Genomic DNA, 10253 nt, shown 5'->3' on the forward strand with positions numbered 1-10253 from the left:
TATATATTAAAAAACACATATTCAGAGGGACAGTAATGCAAATCAGGATGTGGGGCACACATTGCACATATATTTGGTTGTGCTACTTTGTATCATAATTTTCTTACTCAATTACATATTTTTTTAAATTGAAAACTTTAAATGAGCTTTGTATTAGATCCCATCCTTACCTACACTAAACTAAAAGATGACCTTGATAAACCTCGGAGCTTTTTGAAATCAAATACAGAGATATTTCTTTTTTCTTTGACCAAATATTTCTCTCCTGTGCATCCTTAAGTATCTTGTGGACCTGAGTCTTTGAATGGACCTACCAGTTCCCATGCCCATTTAGCTGAATTATTGACCCCTATCTCCTTGAGAAGTACTGGAAGGCCTAGATATCTGTGTGATTGCTTTCATAGTGCTTGCCTCGGTTTTCTCTCTTACACCCCTTTCTTTTCATCTAATTTTACCAAGTCATCTCAATCCATGACCCATACACAAGCTAGCCTGGGACACAATTGTGAACGTGATAAAGCTTGAATTTATTTTCCTTTATATTTATTCTCTTCCTCCAGCCTCTTACTTCCTGTCACTTCCCTTTCTTGATTATCCTTTCCTAGTGCCCTTGGATTGAAATATTTCCTTCCCTTCACTCTATCAAATTTTTCAGCCTTAAGATATTTTTCATAAATGACCAATTATTCCATTTCCACACCACCCTTTCCTGGCATTTGAAATTCACAGAAGATAAAAGCTTTAAGCTAAAGCTATGCAGATATGTGTGTATTCTGTCTTGTGACTTAAGGTTCTTGAAGTATATAATCTTTTGGTCCCTTTAGGTTGCATTCTAAGTTATTACCTATTTGGCTGCTCAGCCCAAGTCCAAACCCAGGACCACATGCTAGGGCTTGACAACCTGTAACATCCATGGTAGACTCAACTGATATTTCAGATTTTACTAAGCATAGGCAGCTGTCCAATGGCAAACTATAATATAATCAGTTTTGTTATTTTGGACAACTGATAGCACATCTCCTTCTTGCTATGTTTTTTTTTAATTTAAAACCAAAATCCAGACCAAAAAGAAGAAAAAAGGTATCGCATGCCTCAGGAGCTCAATATCTCCAGGAAGCAAGGAGACTATTTTTCAGTCTTATTGAGACAATCAGGTATACTGAAAGCTTTTTTCAAATCATAATTGTATATAAGAATCAATGCTGGAGCTTTTTCAAGATGTTAATTTTGATTTATCTCTCCATCCCGAATTAAAATTCAGCAGTTCATGATTGAGTCTCTGGAATCTGTCTTTTCAACAAGTGCCCTGGGTGATTCTCATGCAGGGGGTCTGCTCAGTAGACTTTGAGACATGCCTGCTGGATTTTTTTTTTTTTTTAGAGGCTTTCAAAGAGCTAGTTAATAATTTATGGGCAATGTAATAACAAGCAGAGTTCATTCTGATCTCATTCAGTTCTGGGCTGTGCAGCACAGAACAAATGGACATGACCTTCTAGACATGACTGTCTTAGGAGTGCCCTGGCAATAGCTCTGTCCTTGGTGCAGAAATGAGAGGGAACTTGAGGGAGAAGCTAGTCAGATCTTACTGACTGTATTATTGTTCTGTTTAAACCCCGTGGTGTAATGATATATATTGTTTTTTATCTACAGTTCCTGGCTCATAACTCCCATAGCCCTTGCTACAGCCTTTTGCTATCATATTGGATATGTTAGGCCTCAAGGGCAGGTCTCTGACCTTCTTCCTTCCTTTCTCCTGCCCTGCAAAAAGGACTCTAATGTTTCCCATCTTTCTTATTGTAAGTCTTAAGACCCTTTGATGAGAGAATCCCACCCTACACCCTGGAGGAAGGAATGCTGACATCATGAATCTTCCATACTGGGATTCCAGGAGCTTCCATACTGGGTTCCAGTAGCTTCCAGATAGCTGAACACATGGAGCTTCCTGAAGGGTGGTACCCTGGGAGGGCTTTGAAGCTCCACGCCCCTTTTCTCATCACTGAACTTGTTCATCTCTTTGTCGGTATCCTTTGTAGTATCTTTTATTGTAAACCAACAAATATAAGTGTTTCCCTGAGTTCTGTGAGCCTCTCCAGCAAATTAATTGAACCCAAAGAAGGGGTCATGGAAATCCCAACTGGAAGCCAGTAGTCGGCCAGAAGTTCCTAAGGCCTAGACTTGCTTTCGGTATGTGGGAAGGGGCAGTTTTGGGGACTGAGCCTTCAATCAGTTGGATCTGATGCTATCTGCATATAGTGTCAAAACTACATTAGAGAACACCCAGCTGGTGTCCACTGCTTGGTGTGTAGAGGAAAAAATCCCTATACATTTGGTCACAGAAGTCTTCGTCTGGTTTAATGATTGTTTTGGGGTGAGAATAGAGGAAAAACATGATTAGAGAGAGTTCTTCCTACACAAACCTTAACTGGAGCATACTGCAATTCAATTCTGACGCAAACCACTGGACTTAGGACAGACTCCATGAGTTAAGGACTCAGTTCTCCACAATACTGCACTTACTTCAGATGCCAGCCACAAGTGGGGTACCCAGGCCACCCACCCTTCTGAATGACTGGGTATAAGTTTGGGAGTTCCTACAACCACCTCAGATTTGATAATTTGTTAGAATGACTCACAAAACTCACTGAGAGTGCTACACTTACTATTACAGTATTGTAGTAATAGGACACTTATAGGGCAAGATCAGAGAGGAAGTGCAAAGCTTCCCTTTCCTCCCCTGGTGAAATCCAGGCATGCCACTGCTTTCCCACATCCATGTGACACCAAACAGGAAACTGCTGAGCTTTGGTGTCCAGAGATTTTATTGGGGTTTCACTATGTAGACATGATTGATTAAATTATTGCTTGTGTGACTGAACTTAATTTCCAAGCCCCCTCCCCTCCCCAGAGGTAGGGTGGCTGAAAGTTCCAACCCTCTAATCATGTATCTGCTCTTTCTGGTTACCAGTCCCCATCCCCATCATGAAGGTATCTAGGAGCTGCCATGAGTCACTTCTTTATTGTGTAAAAGACATTCCTATCACTCTGGAAATTTCAAGCATTTTTGAAACTTATGCCAGTAACAGGAGGACAAAGACCAAATATAGAGTTTATTGTACCACAGTTGTATTAGTCAGGATTCTCTAGAGGGACAGAACTATCTATATCTATATCTATATCTATATCTATATCTATATCTATATCTATATCTGTATCTGAGTTTAAGTATTAACTCACATGATCACAAGGTCCCACACAGCATGGGAGAAAGATGTAGGCTGGGAGGCTACACTCAATATTAACTATCACAAGTCCACCCCTTGTCAACTTGAACCCATACACATCTTAGGAGATCATACATAATCTTCAAATAAAGACAATAGTAAGGTCATAATTATGCCTAACATAATACAACTGTCCTTCATACAACTGGAAACGCACCAATCCCCAACCCAAATTCTTTTTTCTTTTTTTTTTTTTGAGACGGAGTCTCACTCTGTCGCCCGGGCTGGAGTGCAGTGGCCGGATCTCAGCTCACTGCAAGCTCCGCCTCCCGGGTTTACGCCATTCTCCTGACTCAGCCTCCCAAGTAGCTGGGACTACAGGCGCCCGCCACCTCGCCCGGCTAGTTTTTTGTATTTTTTAGTAGAGACGGGGTTTCACCGTGTTAGCCAGGATGGTCTCGATCTCCTGACCTCGTGATCTGCCCGTCTCGGCCTCCCAAATTGCTGGGATTACAGGCTTGAGCCACCGCGCCCGGCCCCCCCAACCCAAATTCTATTACATAAAGTGAACAATGCTTAAATGCTAGCATGAAGTCAATAAATCTTATGTCACATAAAATAGGAGAAAGTTAATAAAATGAAGATACTGATTCACCTATGGAGGCCTGCCAAAGGCTTTAAACAGCATCCCCATCTGCCTCTGACACCTCAAACATCCAAGTGGCAGACAAGCTTGCACAACAGCCTGGACCTGTTGCAGAGCCTTCTCCTGTTCTGAACCCCAATCAAAACTGACAGCCTTTTGGTTCAGTCGATAAATGGGCTGGAGTAACACACCCAAATGCAAAATGTGTTGCCTCCAAAATCCAAATAGGCCTATTAGGCATTGCAGCCCTTTCTTGGTTGTAGTAGGGGTCAAATGCAGCAACGTATTCATCACCTTAGAAGGAGTATCTTGAAAGGTCCCTAGAAATTTTACTGGACCCCTAGAAATTTTACTGAAGTAGAAGGTCCTTGAATCTTAGTTGGATTTATTTTCCATCCTCTGGCATGCAAATGTCTCACCAATAAGTCCAGTGTCTTCGCTACTTCTTGCTCACTGGATTGAATCAGCATAATGTCATCAATATAAGGCACCAGTGTGATGTCTTGCGGAAGCCAAAAGCAATCAAGGTCTCTCTGAATAAGATTATGACACAAACCTGGAGAGTGGATATACCCCTGAGTTAGGACAGGAAAGGTATATTGTTGGCTTTGCCAGCTGAAGACAAATTGCTTCGGGTGGGCCTTAAGGACAGGAATGGAGAAAAAGGCATTTGTGAAGTCAATGGCTGCATACCAGTTACCAGGAGATGGTTAATTTGCTCAAACAATGAAACCACATCTGGTAGAGAAGCTGCAATTGGAATAACCACTTAGTTAAGCTTACAATAATCCACTGTCATTCTCCAAGATCCATCTGTCTTCTGCACAGGCCAAATTTTGCCAAGTCAATGGCTGCATATCAGTTACCAGGAGATTGTTAATTTGCTCAAGCAATGAAACCACATCTGGTACAGAAGCTGCAATTGGAGTCACCACTTGATTAAACTTATGATAATCCACTGCCATTCTCCAAAATCCACCTGTCTTTTGCACAGGCCAAATGGGAGAGTTGAATAGGGATGTGGTGGGAATCACCACCCCTGTGTCTTTCAAGTCCTTGATGGTGGCAGTAATCTCTGTAGTCTCTCCAGGGAGGCAATATTATTTTTGATTTACTATTTTTCTATTAGAGGCAGCTCTAATGGCTTCTATTTGGCCTTTCCCACCATAATATCCCTCACCCTACCAGTCGAGGAGCCAATGTGGGGGTTCTCTAGGCTGCTAAGTATGTCTATGCCAATTATGCATTCTGGCACTGGGGAAATGACCACAAAATGAGTCTGGGGACTCACTGGACCCACTCTAAGTAGGACTTGAGCTAAAACTCCATTAACTAACTACCTGACCTCCATAACCCTTACTTTAACCGGGGGACCACAATGATGTTTTGGGTCTCCTGGAATCAACATCAGCTCAGAACCAGAGCCCAGTAGTCCCAAAAATGTCTGACAATTTCCCTTTCCCCAATGCACAGTTACCCTGGTAAAAGGCTGGAGGTCTCCTTGGGGAAGGATGGGAGAAAGACTCACTGCATAAGCTATAAGAAACGTAGTGGAGTTCTTCCTCAAGGGGACTCAACTTCCCCTTCATTCAAGGGGTTCTGGGTCTGTAAACTGGCTAAAGTCTGGAACTTGATTGAAGGGCCCTGATTCTCTGTTTTTATAATTCAAACTAACCTTTTGTCCATTCAACCTAGAAGTATTCTGTTTATATAAATTAAGTAGGAATGCAGTAGGCTTCCTAACAATTTCACTTTGAGGAACACTGTGATTAATTAGTCAATGCCAGAGCTCTTCACAAGTCAGACCGTTCTGATTGCCACTTTGCCTCTGCTGTTCATTATGGTAGCTATGCCCACCTTGCCTTTGATGGTTGAATGCTGCCACTTGGCCCCTGCTACCTTGAGATCCAATTATTCCCATTGTATTTAAATTTGGTAGTTGAGTGACTGTGATTCCCACTGTTAGATCTGACGTACAGAGAAGAGCAATTACAGGGCTCTTCAAAGATGTTGGTGCTGCCCTCACAAATCTATTTCACAAGGCATTTGTCAAGGGTATATCTTTTGGACCCTCCCAGCTGGGATAAGTAGGTCTAAAGTGGCTAATCCACTTCACCATCCCAATCTCCCTAAGCCTTTACATTAAAACAAGGGAGACCAGGCATTTCCATCTCACTCACAGTGGGCCATCTTTTAATCCATATTTCAGCTAACCAAGCAAATAAACTATTAGAGACTTTTTTAACTCCCCAAGCCGTAACATTAAATGCAGAGTCCCTACTTGGTGGGCCTGAATCAATAAATTCAGCCTGATCCAATCAATAAATTCTGATCCAACTCTGTGTTCCTTCCAGCATTATCACACACCCTTAATATCCATTCCCATGCCTGCTGTCCATATTTCTGTTTATATAAATTAGAAAACTCAAGCAGTTATTTTTGAGTGTAGCACACCTCCTCATGGGTCACACTCTCAATCTCACCTCTAGGAACCCACCAGGACTTTAGTCTAGTTATAGTTCTAGAAGAAAACAGTAGTGTTGGGGGTGGCTCCTGAGGAGAATCAACATTTTCTTGCCTGGCAACTGCCTCAGGGGAGGTCATCACTGTTGCCTCAGGCAGCAGTGGCGTATCTCCTTAGACAAAGGTGGAAAGGCTGATGGCAACATGGGTCAGGGAGGACATGTTGCCATTCCTGGGGATAGGGAAGTTGTTTCTTCTGGCAAGAAAGGTTCATCAGAGTTTACAAACTCAGTGTCCCTAGCTTCATCAGGGTCCTCCCACACATCCCCATTCCGAGTTGCAGGGTTCCATTCTTTTCCGATCAATGCCCGCACTTTAACAGTAGACACCTGGTGAGGCTGTGCATGCAACCTTTCGTTGAAGGTCAGCCACTCGCACAATAAGAGCTGTGTCTGTTTTTCCACAATTTCAACTCTTTCTTTACAGGAGATAAGACTCTCACCCAGGGCAATCTTAGTAGATTTGAGGCTCAGTATCTGCTTCTGAAGCTGGGAGGTAGAATGCCTAAGTTTATCATTTTCTTTCATCACTTTATCTACTGAACTGAGGAGCAACCAACCAGCTTCATTATGTTCAATTGGTACTCCACATATGGTCACAAGTATTATGTATAGAGTCACTGAACTCATTCCCTCTCAGGAGCAGTGAATCAGGAGTGTCAAATGCATTTATTTTGCATAACTCTGTAAACAGTTCATGCCAAGGACTATCAGTGTTCTCCATAGTACTAGAAGTAGTGTCCTGAGCATTTTGGGGTCTAATCATATTAAGCAGCCAACTCCAGAAACCCCCAAAACCAATAACAGAACTTCATTCTTAATATTCTCTTTCTCTAGAACCACTCCTGGTACCAAAATCTGTACTAGTCAGGGTTCTCTAGAGGGACATAGAATTTAATTCTCTGAGGGATTAAACAGCATTTAATCCTCTGAGGAAACTAATTGGAATTTCTCTTTTGAATCCATGCCCAAGTAGAATCAATGAGGACGTCAAACATGGAAAACTTGACTCAGACATCAGCAACAGTAATGGGCCTACAAATAAGTTAGGAGACAAAAAAAGGCTGCCTAGTGAAGAGAAGGCATAGTTCAAGTCCAGTTCAATGCTTTTCTTTCCTCCTAAGCTGAGGCCAGTGTACTATGAACCTTTAGATTAAAAAGAAGCATATAAACGCAGAGAAACATTATCATAACTACTTTTGGCACAGAAATATTTTTAGCTAATGTTATTTTAATAAGAACTTCTGTCAAGGGGGAAAAGGCAAATCATATTAAGCAAAATTTTATTCTGATGTTCTCTGATTTAATGTTCCCCTGCCTGTTTTACTGGATATTTCAGTCTCTTAAGCAGTCTGTTATTATTAGAAACATAGCATGCCTATTTTCCAATCCCAGAGAAAATATGAGACTGCTCTCTGTGCCAGACATTGTGCTAAATATTATAAGGAATGGGTTATGATAATGGGACACTATCCATCCTCAAGTGGCTGACAGTTTAGAGGTACAGTGACACAGGCATCTGGATGTTAACAATGAAACTAGACAGAATGGGATTTAGGTGCCAATAAATTAAGTGGATGCGAAAAGCAGAGTTCAGATAATTCCGAAGGGAGATGTAGTGATGTGAATTCCCAGGAAGGTGGCACTTGAGCAGGGTCTGAGAAGGATGTGTAGAAGCATCATTGATCTAGAAAGGAAACGTCATTCCAGGCCAGGAAAAGAGCCTGAACAAAGTCAGGAAATCTTGAACAGGCATAAAATAAATCTCATAAATTTCATGAATTTTTGCTACAAAGATCAATCTGATAAAATTGCATACTTTACCCTAAAGAGAAATTATATTGGTTGAAAATGCTTTCTATTTAGTTTATACCACCTAGTAAATGTTTCTCAAAATGTGGTTCCTATACCAGCAGTGTCTGTACCAACTGGAAAGATGTTAGAAATGTATATTTTCAGATCCCACTTCAGATCTACTGTACTAGAATCTCTGGGGGTGGCATCCAGTAAACTATTTTGACAAGTTTTTCAGGTGATTCTGATGCATGCTAAAATTTAAGAACCAAGTGGCACAGCTCAGTAATCATTTACCTTCATTTTGGCCAGTTTCTCTGTCCTTGGTCACATGGATATTAAAAGCCTTTCTTTCTTTTAAGTTTCCTATCTTCACCATTCTTGCTCTGAGTGAAAAACTTACTCTGCAGAAGGGAAAAAAATTATTAGGAACACTTTCAGCTTTCCTGACAGTTAAATCCTCTTTAAAGGTCACCTCCTTTCCCATAATTTTTACGGAAAGAAATATCCCTCTTCTACAAGTCTAATGACTCTTCATTGTATCTTGGAGTTTATTCTTTCCCCCAAGCCTCCCAGATTTTGCTGTACCAGTCATCCCTTTTCCCGTGCACCTTCATAGCTCCTTCCTTACTGGTCCAATTCCTTCTTGTTATGAATCTGATCAATATCCCAAGAAGCAAATAATAAAATCAAGAACTATGAAAATCTTAACTGTCACTTTGTATTCTTTGACTTTTGATTATCAGACTTCTTGAATTCAGGAAACCGAACCTGTTGCCTGTCCAGAGCCATGAGGCCCGGAATTAGCCAACCTCTGTTGCTTGATCTCGGCAAAGCGGAGACAAGGTGGCACATTTCTGGGTTCTTCATTACAAACCTTTCCCGCGCGCGCGCTAACCTTTCCCGCAGCGCGCGCTAACCTTTCCCGCGCGCGCCTAAACTGTTCCCGCGCGCGCCTAAACTGTTCCCGCGCGCGCCTAAACTGTTCCCGCGCGCGCCTAAACTGTTCCCGCGCGCGCAAGCCTTTCCCGCGCGTGCGCAAACTTTTTCCCCGCCCAGGAAGATATGCAGCCTATGGCGCAGGCGCAATCCCGTGCCCGGGAAAATTACAAACCCACGGCGCATGCGCAATTGTAATTTGAGTAAGCCCAGCCTCCTGTCACCGCCCTGGCCCAACCTCTTCCCCCGCCAGCCTATATAAGGCATTGCACCGCCACCATAAAATGAGATTTGATCAGGCTATTTGTCTTGTCTCCATTTATCGTGTTTTCTTGTCTCCTCCATTCCCACTCCCCCTTCCAGGGTCTGTTCAACTGTCCTGCAGGTTGGGACAGTTGCCAAAGTTCAGTGATAATTATCTATGATATGTAATCCTACTCAAGCTTTTTTATAGTTCCTGATTTTTTAAATGCTTTCTGCATTTAAGATTGGTCTTCCATTGATTTCTGGACTGTTACTAGCCTGGATAGCCTACATTTCCGACTCTCACAGTTTCTTAACCTATCCTTCTGGTTCTTGCTTCTTTGTCATTTAATCTCTTTTCCATTTGTTTTACATGGTTCAATGGCTGATACTAGTAACTTAGATGGGCCCAACCATTGACTATATCTTGCTTTACTACCAAATTTGCAGTTAAACCTCTAACCTCCATACTGAAAGAAAGCCCTATTTATACTTTCATTTGAACATTTGTAAATCCAAAGCTGAAATCTTTAACACCCAGACTAGTTTTAAAACATATTAATTCATGGCAGCTACCTAATATATCAAACCAAAAACTTGGGAGTCATTCCAATGCTTTTCTTTCTTTCAAACCTTGCATTAATTTTGACACTAAAGCTTATAAATTTGACCTCATAAAATGCTTATGTACTGTGCTTTATTCAGTTGTATACCTGATAGCATAGTAGATTTATTTAATAACTCTCCCACTACTAAAATATTTAATATTTAAGAATTAATTTAAAATTTAATTTTAGATTAAGAGAGCTTAAAAAATCATAAAAGGTAGAAATAAGAAACCTATACCTAGATATCATGATAGCCTATACACTAAGTCAAAGATATAAT

The 10253-nt window shown here is 41.4% G+C and overlaps 1 long non-coding RNA gene across 2 annotated transcripts in view; it reads right to left on the bottom strand.

Annotated features, from left to right (window-relative positions):
• LOC108513571 (uncharacterized) overlaps window positions 1-9023 on the bottom strand; it is a 53728-nt gene extending 44705 nt beyond the window's left edge. For both annotated transcript variants that reach the window (XR_001880939.1, XR_001880938.1), the window contains exons 1-2: window positions 8795-9023; window positions 8481-8587 (exon numbers count right to left, since the gene is read on the bottom strand). This is a non-coding gene — a long non-coding RNA (uncharacterized LOC108513571). The remainder of the gene's footprint in view (window positions 1-8480; window positions 8588-8794) is intronic.
• Window positions 9024-10253: the final 1230 nt, after the last annotated feature.

This window comes from Rhinopithecus bieti, unplaced genomic scaffold, assembly GCF_001698545.2.
Source record: "Rhinopithecus bieti isolate Rb0 unplaced genomic scaffold, ASM169854v2 scaffold_32047, whole genome shotgun sequence".
Classification (NCBI taxonomy): Eukaryota; Metazoa; Chordata; class Mammalia; order Primates; family Cercopithecidae; genus Rhinopithecus; species Rhinopithecus bieti.